Source organism: Cucurbita pepo, chromosome 9 (genome assembly GCF_057944985.1).
Source record: "Cucurbita pepo subsp. pepo isolate OVF chromosome 9, ASM5794498v1, whole genome shotgun sequence".
NCBI classification, from domain to species: domain Eukaryota; kingdom Viridiplantae; phylum Streptophyta; class Magnoliopsida; order Cucurbitales; family Cucurbitaceae; genus Cucurbita; species Cucurbita pepo.
In genome coordinates this window covers 4,761,506-4,780,562 of record NC_141806.1, presented here as the reverse complement: position 1 = coordinate 4,780,562, position 19,057 = coordinate 4,761,506, and the positions used below count along the sequence as shown (strand labels likewise).

General features: G+C 37.6%; 5 non-coding genes across 5 annotated transcripts; 3 read left to right on the top strand and 2 right to left on the bottom strand.

Moving 5' to 3' along the window:
- Positions 1–9,754: 9,754 nt before the first annotated feature.
- TRNAH-GUG (transfer RNA histidin (anticodon GUG)) lies at positions 9,755–9,826 on the bottom strand. Its single transcript has one exon. It is a non-coding gene; the product is annotated as a tRNA-His (tRNA).
- A 91-nt stretch (positions 9,827–9,917) lies between these two features.
- On the bottom strand, positions 9,918–9,989 carry TRNAH-GUG (transfer RNA histidin (anticodon GUG)). The gene has a single exon. It is a non-coding gene; the product is annotated as a tRNA-His (tRNA).
- Positions 9,990–18,059: 8,070 nt separating this feature from the next.
- TRNAK-UUU (transfer RNA lysine (anticodon UUU)) lies at positions 18,060–18,131 on the top strand. Its single transcript has one exon. It is a non-coding gene; the product is annotated as a tRNA-Lys (tRNA).
- A 174-nt stretch (positions 18,132–18,305) lies between these two features.
- TRNAK-UUU (transfer RNA lysine (anticodon UUU)) lies at positions 18,306–18,380 on the top strand. Its single transcript has one exon. It is a non-coding gene; the product is annotated as a tRNA-Lys (tRNA).
- A 282-nt stretch (positions 18,381–18,662) lies between these two features.
- TRNAK-UUU (transfer RNA lysine (anticodon UUU)) lies at positions 18,663–18,734 on the top strand. Its single transcript has one exon. It is a non-coding gene; the product is annotated as a tRNA-Lys (tRNA).
- The last annotated feature ends 323 nt before the right edge of the window (positions 18,735–19,057 follow it).

Below are 19,057 nucleotides of genomic sequence, written 5' to 3'. Positions count from 1 at the left end.
TGGTAAAACTAAGGGCAGAAACAGCTTCGAAAGGGCCAAAAACCTTGGAATCGATATATTATAGTGATACCTTGCTGCTAAGCCTAGCTACAGAACTGGCCAACTAAACCGCCAAGTCGAGCTGCGGGAATTGATGGAACCGAGCCGATTTCGTACACGTGCGAGCCGACCCGCACTGTGTACGCATGCGAAGCTGCCGAAGTTGCTAGGTGCGCGTCTGCAGCTCGACCCTATTCCAAAAACCTTGCCTTCCTTACCCGACAAGCGACGAAACTCTAGTTTCCGCCTTCCCGATTCCAGCGACGCGCCGACAATCCCACAACGTCCTCAACACCGAGACGGCCAACCTTCTTTGACACAATGATCCCAACATCAATGCCTTACTACTACTCGATTCTTCCTCCGAAGAGCAACCCCAACGTTTCCAGAGGAAAGTTTGGAGAGGATCCTTTTCAAGAGATGTAAAAGGTTGGACATAGGAATATAAAACTAATCTCAAGACATTACCAATAAGGCATACTAGGTTTCTAGGATAAAGAAATTTAGAGAAATATGAATGTTTCTCTTATGTAATAAAAGTCTCGCAGTAAATCTCTCGATTTACGGGAAGATTACATTTAATTATTTATTCTTTCCTTATTTGATTTTATTTTATTCCATAAACCCAAACCGTTACAATTTCTAATAACTTCTTCGTTTAAAATTACACCTTTTCGATGGGAATAAATGCATAACATAATATCTTGTCCTTTACAGAAATAAAAATAAAATCTTAACTAGATAAGGCAAAAATGGAAAATCTGAATCGTTACAATACATATCTTCGTAAATGATAGTTCTAGATGATCTTTTCAACACCTGCTGTCACTTGCTCCACCTCTGGTTCCTCAGCAACCGTCTAAGGAGTTTCTTGAGTATCTGCTCATCACTAGGTGAATCTTTCAACAACTCAACCTCAACTCTCACTTGCTTCGTTGTCTTAGAACCTTTCTTCTTTTTGTTCTTATACATGACATTTCATGAAGGGTCACGTCACAATGTCTCAGAACATTTCTATTCTTGGCATCCCAAAACCTGTACTCAAACATGTAAGGCCCATAGCCTATGAAGTAGCACTTCACAGCCTCAGCGTCAAGTTTGTCATTGTTCTAGCCTATGAAGTAGCACTTCACAGCCTCAGCGTCAAGTTTGTCATTCTTCTCTGGATCAATACGAACATACGCAATACAACTAAAAGTTCTCAAGTGATAGTACTTGAGTTCTTTTCCTATCCATACTTCTTCTGGCAACTTGAACTCCAAGGTTACTGACGACCCTCTATTATTCAAGTAGACTGCTATATTTACGACATTAACCCAAAATGTCTTTGGCAATCAAGAATGAATTCTCTTACTCCTTGTTCGCTCATTCAATGTTCAATTTATTCTTTCAACAACATCAATTTGTCTTGCTTTACTGGGAATTGCCTTCGTTAATCTAATTCTTTGAGCTGCACAAAATGCTTTGAATTATGACTTGTTGTACTCTCCTCTATTGTTAGACTTCAGACATTTACTCTTCAAGCCGATTTTATTTTCAACTTCAACTTTTCACTTCCAGAATGTAGCAAACACATCTGACTTGTGTTTCAGGAAATAAATGCACACCTTACTGCTGAAATTATTGATCAAGGTGACGTAGAACTTTGATCCGCCAAGGGATGAAACTAGAGATGGTTTCCAAACGTCTATATTGACTATTTCTAACCATACTATCTTCAATTCTCTAGTAATCTTTGTGAAACTAGCTCGTTTTTGTTTGCTCATAATGTAGTTCTCATAAGAACCCATATCAACAAATTTCAGACCTTCTAAAACTCATTTCGCACAAGCATCTTCATTTTTTTGGCGCTCACATGTCCAAGTCTATTATTCCATATACTTGAATTTGAAGCACTCTTAGCAACAACAACCATGTTCATATACCCTGCAGTGGTGTATAAGTTTCCAGATTTTATGCCACGTGCTACCACCATAGCACCCTTCAAAATCTTCCATGAACTCTTCCCAAACTTTGTTGCATAATCTCTACTATCCAATTGACCAATAGAGATCAGGTGCTTCGTGAGACACGAATTATATCTGACATTCTTTAATGTCCCACTGATTTTCTGTCGAAGTTATGCGGACATCCCCTTTTCCTTCAATCTCAAAATCTTTGTTGTCACAAGATACACCTTCTCAAAATTTCCAGACTTGAAATTTCAAAAGAGCTCTTTATTTGGAGATGAATAAAAAGATGCACCTAAATCCAAAATCCAGGATTCAATCAGACTGTACGCGCTGATGATTAGAGCATCCCTAATGTCTTCAGCTGAATTTATAGAATCATCATCATGTTCTGGTTTGTGATCATGCTTCCTCTTTGGTCTTATACAATTGTCTGAAAGTGATATTTTTCTCCACAACTCCAACACATTACATTTGGTCTGTTTTAAAATTTTTCCCAGTTCTTCGATTTTGATCGATTTTTTTGACACTTCATTTACTTCTTTCCGTTTGGTCAACACTGAGAGCACCACCAGATGAATTCTCAATTTCTCGTTTTCGAATACTTTCGCTGAGAAATATATCTCAAATTTCATCGAACATCATTTTCTCATATCCTCGAGAACTACTAATTGCGGCAACTACTGTATCCCACGACTCGTGTAAAGATGGCATAAAAATCAATGCTTTAATTTCACTTTCGAAATTAATTTCCACAAAACTCAATTGGCTTACAATCATATTGAATTCATTTATATGATCCGCAAGAGATCCACCTTTCATACATTTGAAGATTGAACAATTTTCGCATCAAATACACCTTGTTAATAGTCGACAATTTTTCGTACATATTTGATAGTGCCTTCAATAGATTTGACGTTTTCTTTTCCTTGATTATGTTGAATGCTACGTGAATGGCCAATGTCAACCAAATCAATCTGGGAGCCTCACGATTCTTGAGCTTCAACTGTTCCGTGGTCAGGTATCCGACTTCACCCCCAATAGGGGTTCGTGAAGATATTTATGGTACAAATTATCTTCAATTTGCATCTTCCAAATACCGAAATCGAATCCAGCAAACTTTTCAATTCCAATCTTTGAACTTTGGGCAAGATATAGAGTATATAAATATATCTAGTAGGCACAACTCATTTGTAGGCTTTCATCACATCCTTGACCTAGCAAGACACCAGGGTTTACTCATCATCACTTTTTTGTGCGTAAAAAAACTCTCTCTAACAAGTGGGGACAACATGTGCTACAATTGTTTTGATAAGCAGTCTTAGCTCTGTGATAGAGCGCGTGGCTTTTAACCACGTGGTCGTGGATTCGATCCCCACGGATTGTGCTATATAAATTAAAAATATCTGCAAAGAACCCAACGACTCTTTGTCTCGAGAATAGTCTTTAGGACTATCAATATATACCACCAACCTAATACAAAATATGGGTATAAAAATATACCCAATAAGCAACACTCATTTAAATAACTCTATCTAACAACAAGTGGGGACTGATGGTGTTAATATAACACATGCGGAAGCAATTTGGATCTTAGGCACTTCTAGAACATCAATTATAGTAAATAACTAGCATGTTCATAAGTATTAAAACTTAATGAGTTTGAATACTAACCTTTTGTAGTTCAAACTTCCTTTTTCTCACGAACCGGTTTCGAACCACCACTAGTGTCTTCTCCATTATCCTCCGACCTTAGAACGGGATTGTGGAATCCGGTGAGTGACTAAACTTGGGAGGAATTTTGTATATATGAAGAGAGTGTTTGTGAGAGGTTTTTCTCAAGGTTTTTCACCAAGAAGAAGAAGACCTTCCATGCACCATGATCACTCTATTTAAAGAGTCATGTTTGCATGTTCATGCAAATTTGAGATCACCAAATTTTGACACTTAAAATTCCACTCAAATGTTTGGGATTATGTGGCAAGCATGCATGTTTGAGTTAACCAAATTTTGACACTCAAAATACCACTCAAACTTGTGGGGTTTATTTGGCAAGCATGCAAGTTTGGTTAAACCAAATTTTGACACCTCAAAATTCCACTAACATGGATTTTTCCATTAAATGAAGTCAACATTTTGACTTTCTTCATTTTAATTCAACAATTAATTTGAATAATGAATTTCAAATTAAAGTAACATTAAATGATTAATTAAACTATTTAATTAATATTTAATATTAATTCAAATGTCAATCCCAATCAATTCCGACACATAATTGATTAAGATATTTAAATCTTATTTAAATATCTCAGATTCTCTCCTTTTGTTTAATTCGTAAATAAAACAAAAATGCGGTTAAATATATCGTATATATGTAGCGCATATTCCCTAATTTGAATTCGAACACTTCGAACTCACTCGTCACACTGTTTTATGGTTTAGTCCTATATGAGCTAGCAGAGGGACCTAATGGACCTATAGATCATGGGCTCCAACGATCCAAGATTAACCGGCTAAACTCATTAACCTTGTTAACCAACATTCGTTAACTACTAGGACACTCCACTATAGCCTCGTAGTTGCACTCCCCTCACTATAGATATATTTCTGTCCATTTGATATAACCATGATTAGTAAGTCGATCCTTCATAGGTTGTTCGTAACTAGAGCTGGGTCAATTTACCGTTTTACCCCTAAAGTTACTTCTTGTTCCTTATGTCTCACTGATCCTCTAATGAACAATTGGTTTGTGGTCCAACCAGTAAACCGAATCCATCTCAGGCCAATGAGAGGGTGGGGCCCCTTGTTCAAGACCTGGAGTCAGTGCTTAAGGGAATTACCTTTCTTCTACCTCTAAAAGTGGGTAGGAGTGAATTCCATCTTGCACCCCACGTCCCCAGCCATTCACCCGGTCTTACCCCTGAAATGGGAGGCCTATTGAGTCGGCGAACTAGAGCCACTCTCACCCATGCAAATCTAAGGATAATTCCGAATAAACAGGAGTTCATGGTTAGCTTAGGATTAAAACCGAGTTACCTAGGTTATCGAATGAAAAGAAAATCAGTCTCAACAGTAAACGACATTATAAAGTGAGTGGTTTTCTTCATGGTCCGATCTTATGCAATACTCATTGCATAGGATGCCCCCACTCACATGCCTCCACATGTACAATTTAGTGATCACATTGTTTATATCATATACAAAAGTGGGTCGCATCCATAGTGTCCCCAGAATAAGGTACTCAGCCTTGTCCTTATACTATAGATCATTTTGACTATATACTTGAACTTGATCCACTCTTATGTCTCTACATATAGTTCAAGTAATCATACTATAGCTAGAGTGTTCTTAGTTTATTGGATTTAGATTAATGATCGTAAAGTTCACTTTATTCAATAACAATCCTTACTGAATAAACAACAATAATAACTTTATTGAAAATAGAATATGTTTTTGTTTACAAACTATGAGTTTTAGGACATAAAACCTAACAAACTCCCACTTGGACTAAAACTCTAGTGAAGTTTTATAACGTTGAGTAGAGAGAAATACAATAAACTAGGGCATCACATACTCATGCCATTTCTCCCACTTGCCCTAGATTACATAACTCGTAGTCCTAGACTCACTAGGTGCCCTTCAAACACTTTAGCCGTGAGGGGCTTTGTAAATGGATCTGCAATGTTGTGCTCTGAAGCTATCTGTGTGACGATCACATCTCATCGTTGCACAATCTCCTTTATGAGATGATATTTGCGCTCAATATGTTTTCCTCGCTTATGGCTTCTTTGTTCTTTTGAATTTGCAACTGCTCCACTGTTATCACAATAAAGAGTGATGGGAAGATGCATATTTGGAACGACTTCCAAATCAGTTAAGAACTTCCGAAGCCATACAGATTCTTTCGCTGCTTCACAAGCAGCAACATACTCAGCCTCCAAGGTGGAATCAGCAATGCAACCTTTCTTTATGCTTCTCCATATTATTGCTCCTCCGTTCAGAGTGAAGATAGATCCTGATGTCGATTTCCTCGAATCTACATCGGTCTGAAAATCTGAGTCAGTGTACCCTGTAAGGATCAGATCCTTAGCACCGTACATTAGCATATAGTCCCTCGTTCTCATAAGATACTTGAGGATATTCTTAATGGCAGTTCAATGAGCACGTCCCGGATTGGACTGATATCTGTTGACAATTCCCACAGCATAGCATATGTCGGGTCGGGTACATAGCATGACATACATCAGACTACCGACCGCTGATGCATAGGGAATGTGTCTCATATCCTCAACTTCTTGAGGTGTCTTAGGACTTTGTTCCTTCGACAAATGAACTCCATGCCTGAAAGGTAATAATCCTTTCTTGGAGTCCTGCATCTTATATCGAATCATTTTGTCGATGTACGATGCCTGAGACAATGCTAGTATTTTGTTCTTGCGATTCCGAACAATTTGAATTCCAAGAACAAACTGAGCCTCTCCCAAATCTTTCATTTGGAATTGTGTCGCTAGCCAATGCTTAATGTCAGTCAGAAATCCCACATCATTTCCAATGAGTAGGATATCGTCAACGTACAACACCAGGAAAGCTACTGTAGAGTTGACTATTCTTTTATAAACACAAGGTTCGTCAACGTTCTGTTTAAAGCCATAAGATTTGATCGAAGTACCAAACTTTATATTCCAGGATCGAGATGCTTGCTTCAACCCATAAATGGATCTTTTAAGCTTGCAAACCCTTTGCTCGTGATCCTGTTCAATGAACCCCTCTGGTTGAGCCATATAGATACTCTCTTCAAGATTGCCGTTTAGAAAGGCTGTCTTAACATCCATTTGTCAAATTTCATAATCATAAAATGTGGCAATAGACAAGAGTATTCTAATCGATTTAAGCATAGCAACAGAAGAGAAGGTTTCTTCATAGTCCACCCCCTCTCTTTGGGTATAACCCTTTGCTACTAGTCGAGCTTTAAAGGTCTGTACCTTACCGGTTTGGTCTCGTTTCTTCTTATAGATCCATTTGCAACCAATAGGTTTTATCCTATCTGGTTGATCTACAAGTTCCCAGACTGAATTGAAGTACATTGACTCCATTTCAAGATTCATGGCTTTAATCCACTGATCTCTATCTTCATCATTCATTGCCTGTTTATAGGTCAATGGATCCTCAACGCCATCATCAGGTATGATGACTTGAGTTTCTGCCAAACCCAAGTAACGATCGGGTTGAGTTATAACCCTCCCACTACGTCGAGGCATTCTCAAATCTTGAGAAGGATGTGATTGACCAGAAGTGTCAGCTCCATCAACAACTCTTGTTGAAGGACCAGCTTGATCAACAACTCTTGTTGTTTTATCAGTAGCTTCTTTAGAAATCTCACTTAATACTAGTTTTCTACGAGATTGATGATTTCTTACGTGGTCTTCCTCTAAGAATGTAGCGTTTTTTGATACAAACACTCTATTTTCTTGAGGGTCATAAAACAAACCACCTTTCGTCTCTTTGGGGTATCCTACGAATAGACATAATTTTGAACGACGTTCTAATTTCTTGGGGTTTTGCAACAACACATGTGCTGGACATCCCCAAATTCTGAAGTGACGTAAACTACCTTTATGCCCTTTCCATAACTCATAAGGTGTTTCTGAAACACTCTTAGTAGGAACCATGTTCAAAATGTATGTAGCAGTCTCCACTGCATATCCCCAAAACGGATCGAGTAATTGAGCGAAACTCATCATAGACCGAACTATGTCTAATAGAGTTCTATTTCTCCTTTCTGATAAACCATTTTGTTGAGGCGTACTAGGGGCTGAGAGTTGAGACCTTATTCCATGTTCTATCATATAGTTCTAAAATCTTAAGTCCATGTACTCTCCTCCTCGATCTGATCGAAGTGTTTTAATAGTTTTACCTAATAGATTCTCAACCTCAGTCTTATACTCTCTGAATTTTTCAAGAGCTTTGAACTTGTGATGCGTTAGGTAAAGATAGCCATGCCTTGAATAATCATCAATAAAACTGATGAAATATTCATACCCTCCTCGTGCTTTGACATTCATTGGACCATAGAGATCTGTATGTACGAGTTCTAAGGTTTATTTGGCTCTATAACCTTTTTCGGAAAATGATCGTTTAGTCATTTTACCCTAAAGACAAGACTCACATGGAGGTAAAGAGTTGTCTTCTAACTCATTTAGAAGTTCTCTTTTAACCAATCTCTTAATCCTATTGAGATTAATGTGGCATAGTCTTAAGTGCCAAAGATAGGTATTAGGAGAAATCTTTTGTCGTTTATTTTGAGTTTCAGCTGTTTTAAACATGTTGGTGTTTAAAATAGCTTTTGTTTCGCTCAGTTTTACCATATATAAGTTGTTTTCTAGTTTTGCAGAACAAATATGAATAACTTTTTTGCAAATGAACACTTCATTGATTTCAAAAGATACTTTATACAATTGTTCTAACAAACAAGAGATAGATATTAGATTTCTTTTTATTTCAGGAACAAAAAGTACATTATCTAATATAATGAATCTATCTCCAAAAAACAACTTTAAATTTCCTACTAATCTTGCTGAGACAACCTCTCCTGTTCCAACCTTGAGTGTTATCTCGCCGTCCGCAAGCATTCAAAAGGGGTTAGTTTCCTGGTAAAAAGAACAAATATGATTAGTCGCCCCTGAATCTAGTATCCAAGTTGAGTTGTCATACTCTACTAAACATATTTCTACAACGAGTAAATCATATTTACCTTGTTGTGTCTTTTCGGCTTTCTTCTTTGCAAGGTATTTTGGGCAGTTTCTCTTCCAGTGCCCGTTTTCGTTGCAATGGAAACATTTTCCTTTATCTGCTTTTTGAACCTTGTGTTTGCGGTTATTTTCCTTTATCTGCTTTTTGAACCTTGTGTTTGCGGTTATTTTCCTTTATCTGCTTTTTAAACCTTGTGTTTGCGGTTAGTAGGAATCTTATTTTTCCCTTTACCCTTCTTCTTCATCAAAACACTTTTAGAAGTTGAAGGTCCAGACTTATTTTTGGAGGACGATCCTCGTAGTAATTTCTTGGAGATAGCAATTAAACAACTACATATAGCGCTAGAAATTAAACAACTACAAATACTCATTGTGTAGGCTCTTGCATCATTTTTCTAGCAAATACACCCCAATTTACTCTCATGTGTCACTTTTTTTCTGCCTCAAATAACTCTTTCTAACAAGTGGGACAACATAACTCTTTCTAACAAGTGGGACAACATGTGCTATTAAGGTTGTTACAAGCCATCTTAGCTTAGTGGTAGAGTGAGTAACTTTTAACCATGTGGCCGTGTGTTCAATCCCTTTAGTTGGCGCTATAAATTAAACTCCAATGACTAGTCTTTAGAACAATATACCCACAGCAAGCAATTATCATTTGAAGGCCTACAAGATTTACTCTCATTGTTATGTTTTTTTTTTTTTTTTTTTTTGTTTTTTGCCTCAAATAAGTCTTCTCTAACAAGTGGGGACAACATTGTCTCGAGGGCACCCACATGGAATTCTCACTACTAAACCTAAAACGACTTCAATGTTTAGTACCAACGTTGATCTGTTCTTGACGTCTCATGATTGAGGGATAAACAAGCAAACTTCTCATGATTGAGGGATAAACAAGCAAACTTCTAATTCTTTCCTTCAGTAGCATCTCCTTCCACTTGGATATTTAGCCGACATTCATCACTTTCTCTGATTAAGGATAAACCAACAAACTCGTTGGTAGCTATAAAAAGTAGATGTGGCTGCTGGGATTCGAGCCCAGGTCTCCACGGCCACAACGTGGAATTCTCACCACTAAACTACAGCCACTTAGATATTTAGCCAACATTCATCACTTTCATGATTAAGGATAAACAAACAAACTTCAAATTTGCTCGTTGGTAGCTATAAAAAAAGTAGATGTGGCTGCTGGGATTCGAGCCCAGGTCTCCACGGCCACAACGTGGAATTCTAACCACTAAACTACAGCCACTTGGATATTTAGCCATCATTCATGGCTTTCATGATTAAGGATAAAATAAACAAACTTCTAATTTGCTTCACAAATTTGTTCATAAAAGTCAATCGGGTGGTTTGAATTAGGTTAATATGCTTCAATGGTTTATAGAAATAAAAAAAATCAAATGTGGCGGTTGGGATTTAAGCTCAGGTAGGTATCCACAATCACAACATGAAATTCTCGCCCTTAAACTACAACCTCTTGGATTTTTAACCCATCTTGACATGATCCCATCATATATAGCTTTTATACATGGTATAACATATCATAACATAACATAGCATAGTATCAAATAACATAGCATAGTATCAAATAACATAGCATAGTATCAAATAACATAGTATAGTATAGCATAGCATATCATATCATTCATACATATGACATATGCTGGGGCCATAGGACGCGCCATCATATATAATACAATTTATCCAACCAAGCTAATAGTGGAGTCACTTACTTGGTTTGTCCAAGATGATGTTACTCAACCATCCATTTTGAGTAATTGCCATCTTTTTTGATTCCAACAAAACCTTGGCCACGAATATTACTTAGAGCCTTGTGGAGATTAAGTCTGAGCCTTGTGGAGATTAAGTCTAGACACTTGAATCGTCAAAAAGCATCGAGAAATAAGGAAGAACTCAAGGTAAGTTTTTGAGTTTTTCATTCTTAGTTTTTCTTGAGAGATGGGAGATTCAAGGAGATTCATATTACAAAATTTAGTAGGTTGATCTAGAAAGTATTTTGCATATTTTTCGTGATGAAAATTAGAATCGAATCGAATTAGAAGGAGTTCTGGTGTTTGTTGAGAAACAGTAATTTTGAATGAGAATGTAGGTCAATTTTGAATGAGAATATCTCTTCTATGGTTGAAAATAAACTACAAGAAAAACATCTTTGTAATAATGGATTATTTACTCTAATACTTTGGTGGAGGAACCAAGTTGATTCAAGTTTGCTATGAAAAGTAATGAAAATATAAAGAAAATTGGAAAAAACCATAAAATTCTTCGAATTCTAAAAATTAATTGTGCAGATGGAACATTCGATTGACGCGTCAGACATCGAGCAGTGAAACGCAGCGAAGCTAGCGGTGGAAAGATGTCGAACTATAGGAGTAATGCGTCTGCCAAGCGTGTGGAAATGTGTCATGGTTTGACTGGAACAATGCATTAGACTTCCACGGGAGACGCATCGCTTAGACCTAACCTAATTTGACCCTAAATTGTGACCCTTCAACCCGCGTGCGACTCAGTTCAGTACCCACCACCAGATCCATGATTCGACCTGATCAGAGCGCCTAGTAGTGAGCAGTACATGCTGCCACTAGAAAATTCATGGGTAATTGTCGCGCTCGTTGGGGTTCAAAGTCGAGTGTTGACTGCGTGCTGCCCATATGCCCGCACATGAGTCTCCATGCATTGTTGCGCGCGTAAACTTCGAATGTACATTGAGAATTGTTTTACAATCGTTTTGTCTCCCGATCCACTATTTTTTCGTCCCAGTTGCAATTTGACCTTAATGTCACTTGAATCAGAATCAATGAGTGAATTTTCAAGAAATTTGGAGCCTCCAATAAGTGAAGGCATGTATGATCTTGGTAAGTAGCCACAGATTCTTTAGGCAAGTAATATTTCAGGGAACACTAGAACGTGTTATCGTACAAACATATCTTGCCTTAGGTGTTTAAAATATGCATGTTTAAGACTCTAGAAGGGCTATTTGGATGAGAACACTATATATGTTATGAAAAATGATTGAAATGCCCCTGGGATGAGAATTTAGGTACATGCCTACTTTAATGATTTTTGTTGTGATTGAAATGAGGATATGATATTGTGATATGTACCTTGGGCAATTGATAGATGTTATTTTCCGGTTGAGTTTGCATGAATATTTCGTCCTTACGTGATTGATATTAATATCTCTATAAAAAGTTGAACGAATGTTTTGAAAATATTCTCCGTTCTTTATGTGATTGATAAGAGTATCTTCCTAGTTAAGTTGAGGGCGCTAGAATTAGAGCGATTTTCTAGTTGACCTAGAACAATATACTTCTAGAGTACCAAGCCCCAAAGGATTGTGAGCATCAATCACAAGTATAGATATAAGAGCACCAAGAGGTTGGGATAGCCCTATGATGTTAGTCCTGAACGTCCTAAAAACGATAGACAATATTTAAAGCGTCTAGACGCCCTAAAAACCTAGTAAGCCTCCTTAGCAAGATTGATTTGGAAAGCCTTATAGGGTTATTGGTATTATGAACGATGTAACCAAAACCTCCAAAGAAATTTGAGTTACTAATGTGTGAGGGATGGATCAAGGTTGATGTCTCAATTTCGTAAACTAGTCCTAAAGAGAGACTTGGGATTACACAGGTAGTTATCTTAAAGCAAAGTATTTCTATTGCATGTAGAAACAAGTCAAGGCTAAAGTTGCGATTCTGTAAATCGGTCTCGAAAATGACTTGAGAATACATAGGTAGATATCTAAATGTGAGTATTTCTATTACGTGTAGAAACGAAACATGATTAACACCGTGATATTGTTGCTTACTGGGTATTTTTATACTCACCCATATTTTTTTTCAAGTGGTCACAGGTTACCGGTCGAGGTGGGAGAGTGTTGAGGAGCCGTGTTTTTACATAGGGATGTCAACCGAGGGCATCAGTTTAGCCAATATTTTCATGGGTTGTTGTACTATTGTGTATGCCATTCCCATTTTTGGTTTGTAAACTAACGTGAACAAAGTTTGTTTTGTATTTTTTATTTTGGATTTTTATTTCAAGAATGATGTTGTATGATTTTAACTCGTGAAATTTTTACTCTTTTTTTTTTTTTTTTTTTTTTTTTGTTTTTTTTTTTGTTTTTTTTTTTTGTTTTTTGTTTTTTTGTTTGTCTTGTCTATTATTGCCTTGTTCTTTTAGTCATGGTTTGAGATTTAAAACCTTAAAAATGGAGTTGTAATAGGTTCTCATATTAGCTGACAATTGGTTGTATTTGTAGATGAAAGCTTCCTTCAGATACAACTGAGTGATTGACTCATCACCTATCGTTAAGATATTGTGGGTAGTCTTTCTCTTCATAAAATTGTATCCTTCGACTCAATCGATGCCTCCAGAACATTGGGGTTAGTCGTCTTTCAATCAATCCAAGCGGGTGATACTTACAGAAGTCCCTGAGGTACCTAGGCTCTCTTGACTTGCTAACATTGTTTTTGTCGTATCAGTTCTCCACATTTGTTGTAGCAACATGAATCAGAGACCGTAGGGTCTCCATGGACATCATCACCATATGGGAGGACAAAATATAAGAAGATATTAAAGCACAATCAAGCTATCTTAGCGTCACAAAAAACATGCATCAATTTCAGGGGTACTAAGTGATGCTACTAGTTATTCAAGCTATGACTTACATACATAGTTGTAAAAAGCCATCTTAGCTCAGTGATAGAGCGTGTGACTTTTAACGACATGGTCACAGGTTTGATCCCCACAAATGGTGCTATAAATTAAATAGTCTGGAAGACACATCAACATATACCAATCTAACAAGTGGGCACAACATGTGCTACCATAGTTGAAAAGAACTTAATGACTCCTTATCTTGAGACACCACGATTTACTCTCATCGTCACTTGTTTTCAACCTCAAATAACTCTCTCTAACAAGTGGGGACAACATGTGCTACCATTGTTGCGACAAGCCATCTTAGCTCAATGGTAGAGAGCGTGGCTTTTAACCGTGTGGTTGTGCGTTTGATCCCCATAGATTGCACTATAAATTGACTAGTCTTTTAGAACATTGAGATCTACTTGTCGTTTGGCACTTTTTTTTTTTTTTTTTTTTTTTTTTGCCTCAAATAACTCTCTCTAACAAGTGGAGAAAACATGTGCTACTAGGGTTGTGACAAGCCATCCCAACTCAGTGGTAGAGCACGTGGCATTTAACCACGTGGTTGTGGGTTCTCGATCCCCACAAATGGCGCACATATCCAGTAAGAAAATACCTCATTTGACACTCTCTTACAAACATGTACAACCATGTACATGACTAGTCTTTAGAACGTACCTAACATACCCAGTATATACCCAACCTAATACAACATATATGGGTATGGCTTACTCATCATCACTTTTTTCTGCCTCAATCCCGTTGGCCATGTAGTTGTCCAAGGTCGGGGCTGGGGCTACCCCTTATATGTACCAGCTCCAATGACTATCCACATGATTAACACCCATCGCCCCACCCCTTATATGTACCAGCTCCAATGACTATCCACATGATTAACACCCATCTACAGGACGGATCCACCATGCAGGGTAATCCATTTAAACTATCAAGTCACACATCATCCTTAAGAAGTCTCATGCCTAGCTTAACTGTATCGTACTAGAGCATAACGACATTGTACTAGAGCGAAAAGGTATTGTACATGTGTTAACTTGCTCGTCATCTCTATGATGGTTTGACGGTCTTAACATGGATTCACATTTTGAAGTTCCTCTGTTTTGACTCATCGAGTTTGGATCGATCAAGAGTACTATAGCCATATCCTTAGATCATCTCACAATTCTAATGCACTCTGTCTACTGGAGACATTCCATCATAAGTCATCGTCTAGCCAAATTGATGCTTTCACTCTCCTCCGAAATTTCTTCTATTACTTATTCTCTATAGAGAGGATCAGAGATTGAACCACTTGGATTCAATGTACAATCAATCATGCATACAGTCATACATGCTCAACGGGATGATGATATCCATAAAGTACCTAGAACGTAGATATATATTTTCTTATCCTCTGATTTAGCACGATTATGTACTAGTAGTAGAAATACAATCCATTACATCACTCGAAAGGGAGGGGAAGTAACGCTCATGTATCCATTACTCACAAAGAGTAACTATGCAACATGGTCGATTTAACTTATAGGCACATACAGGATGAAAAAATGTTAAATTCTAAGTATGTTATAGGATCGATAAACATGTATGTTAACTTCTAAGTCAGGATCCTAATGAAAGTTGGATCCTTCCCTCAAAGTTCCTACCTTTTCATATTGTCAATTACAGGATCATAATTTTTTTCAAACGGATACCGCTTTCGAATTTCCTATCTTACCTTTTCTAATAAGCTCTATTTCAATGTTTGCAATCTAGAACATCGTATAGGATCATCGCATAAACAGACTACTTTGCTTGCTTTCTAACAAGTGTGTCTTAAGAAAAAATGTTCGATTTGCCATGAAGCTGACGAAAATCATCACTAGCATCTGTTCGTTACGTGACAAAGTGAAAAAGATCTTCATGTCAAGAAGTTCCTTAGAGATGTTCTCTCGAGATTCATGCCGATTGTTACCTCCATTGAGAAAATTAACGACCTTAAGAACATGTCGGTTAAGGTGGTCGTTAGTCGTCTTAATGTCCATGAGGAGAGACTTCATGGCTATGAAGATAAAGATGAGGAGAAGCATGTCTTACTCACACACGAGGAGTGACTCGCACGAACAAAAAAAAAATGTGGTTGCTTCTTCATTTTTAGGTACGAAGGGACATGGCAACCACAAAAAGGAAAGTAAAGGTTGTGGGCGTGGTCGCAAACGTGGCACAGAGGAGCCGTAAAAATATCTCACAAACCCATGACGATATGATTCACTAGAAGAATAAGAGCATGATTAAGTATTACTCTGGTAAAAAATATAAGTATATGAGTTAGAATACTGCAACAAGAAGTGCAGTGAGGAGGAACCTGTTCGTAGATGGAGAAGACAAAGTGAACGCCAAGGTGGGTCTCGTCTTGACGACTCATGTTTGAGGAATAAACAAGCAAACTTCTAATTCTTTCCAAGTTTCTCATTCTAATCTAAGGAGATCAATGTTTTGTGTTTGATTCATGTTTACTTCTAATTCTTTCCAAGTTTCTCATTCTAATCTAAGGAGATCAATGTTTTGTGTTTGATTCATGTTTACTTCTAATTCTTTCCAAGTTTCTCATTCTAATCTAAGGAGATCAATGTTTTGTGTTTGATTCATGTTTACTTCTAATTCTTTCCAAGTTTCTCATTCTAATCTAAGGAGATCAATGTTTTGTGTTTGATTCATGTTTACTTCTAATTCTTTCCAAGTTTCTCATTCTAATCTAAGGAGATCAATGTTTTGTGTTTGATTCATGTTTACTTCTAATTCTTTCCAAGTTTCTCATTCTAATCTAAGGAGATCAATGTTTTGTGTTTGATTCATGTTTACTTCTAATTCTTTCCAAGTTTCTCATTCTAATCTAAGGAGATCAATGTTTTGTGTTTGATTCATGTTTACTTCTAATTCTTTCCAAGTTTCTCATTCTAATCTAAGGAGATCAATGTTTTGTGTTTGATTCATGTTTACTTCTAATTCTTTCCAAGTTTCTCATTCTAATCTAAGGAGATCAATGTTTTGTGTTTGATTCATGTTTATATGTTTAATTTTGCACCCACTTGGTCACAACGTGGAATTCTCACCACTAAACTACAGCCATTGGATATTTAGCTGACATTCATCACTTTCATGATTAAGGATAAACCAACAAACTTCAAATTTGCTCGTTGGTAGCTATAAAAAAGGTAGATGTGGTTGCTGGGATTCAAGCCGAGGTCTCCACGGCCACAACGTGGAATTCTCACCACTAAACTAACAAACTTCAAATTTGCTCGTTGGTAGCTATAAAAGGTAGATGTGGCTGCTGGGATTTGAGCCCAGGTCTCCACGGCCACAATGTGGAATTCTCACCGCTAAACTACAACCACTTGGATATTTAGCTGACATTCATCACTTTCATGACTAAGGATAAACCAACAAACTTCAAATTTGCCCGTTTGTAGCTAAAAAAAGTAGATGATATTGGCTGACATTTGGTTGTATTTGTAAACGAAAGCTTCCTTCAGATACAACCGAGCGATTGACTCATCACGTATTGTTAAGATGCTATCAATAGTCTTTCTCCAGATCTTTTGATCCAGTACCCTAAAATTTTATCCTTTGACTCAATCAATGCCTCCACAACATTGGGGTTAGTCATCTTTCAATCCAACCCAAGTGGGTGATACTTACGGAAGTCCCTCAAGGATCTAGACTCTCTTGACATGCTGACATTGTCTTTGTCGTTTCAATTTCCCTTATTTGTTGTAACAACATGAATCAAAGATGGCAGGGTGTGTGGACAATAAGACCACCTACTTTCTAGGTTCCTCCCTATATGAAGAACTCGTGTGTGGGATCAGACTCTATCTAAGCCCTTCGTCCGAAACCCCAATCATGCTTTGTCTCTCTCCTAGTGCTTGAAGCCATAATCTATCATAATGGAACAAAATATAAGAAGATATTCAAGCACAATCAAGGTATCTTAGCATCACAAAAAAACATGCATCAATTTCATGGGCACTAAGTGATGCTACTTGTTACTCATGCTGTGACTTACATACATGGTTGTGACAAGTCATCTTAGCTCAGTGATAAAGCGTGTGACTTTTAACCACATGGTTGCGGGTTTGATCCCTACAAATGCGGCTATAAATTAAATAGATACAAAGGACCCAATGACTCTTTATCTCGAGAATAGTCTTGAAGACATATCAATATATACCAATCTAATAAAAATATGGGTACGACATAGAGTATATAAATATACCCAGTAACCTCAACTCATTTGTAGCCCTTCATCACATCATAAATGTACCCAGTAATCTCAACTCATTTGTAGCCCTTTATCACATCCTTAACCTAGCAAGACACACGGTTTACTCATCATCACTTTTTTCCAGCCTCCACGAACTCTCTCTAACAAGTGGGCACAACATGTACTACCATAGCTGAAAAGAACCCAATGACTCTTTATTTGAGAATTGTCTCCGTCTTAGCTCAATGGTAGAGCGTCGTGGGTTTTTGCAAAAGAACTTAATGGCTCCTTATCTCGAGACACGACGATTTACTCTCATCGTCACATTTTTTTCAGCCTCAAATAACTGTCTCTAACATGTGATGGTAACATGTGCTACCATTGTTGTGACAAGTCATCTTAGCTCAGTGGTAGAGCGTGTGACTTTTAACCACGTGGTCGTGGGTTCGATCCCCATAGATGGCGCTTAAATTATATAAATAGCTTCCAAACAACTCAATGAGACTAGTCTTCGTAAATACTCTTTTTTTTTGTGAAGGCTTGATATCTACTCTCACCGTCATTTTTTTTTTTTTTTTTTTTTTGCCTCAAATAACTCCCCCTAACAAGTGGGAATATGTACTACCATAGTTGTGACAAGTCATCTTACCTCAGTGGCAGAGCATGTGGCTTTTAACCATGTGGTCGTGGGTTCAATCCCCACAGATGGGTGCAACCATACCTAGTTTTTAACTCTCTCTTGCACGTGGGGACAACATATGTGATAGCGAGATGGTGCAACCATACTAGCCTCAACTCTCTCTTCCACGTGGGGACAACATGTGCTTCCATATGTGACAAAGCGGTTCTATGCCCACAAATGGCAAGTTATAAATTATAAATAGCTGCAAAAAAAAACTCAATGACTAGTCTTTATAACATACCAATAAGCAAATACTCACTCTTTCATATCTCTCTAACAAGTGGGGATAACATGTGCTACCTTTGCTGTGACAAGCCATCTTAACTCAGTAGTAGAGCGTGTGGCTTTTAACCACGTGGTCGTAGGTTTGAACCCCACAGATGGCGCAACATACCCAGTAAGAAGATACTTATTTGACTCTCGAAAGGGTAACTATGCATCCCTTAACTTTGGAAAGGGAGGGGAATATAACGTTCATGTATCCCGTATGTTGCAACATGGTCCATAAACATGCATGTTAACTGGGCACCAAACAGTGCCCATCTTGACGGATATGGTTAAGATAAGCTAACAAACCCTATAATTCTTACCACCAAGGGGCTCGTTGACCTTATTTTGATTGTTCATGATTAAGGGTAAGTTAGCAAACCCCTGGATATTCCCACATTATAATTTTCATATCATACATCAATACAATACTTCGAGATGG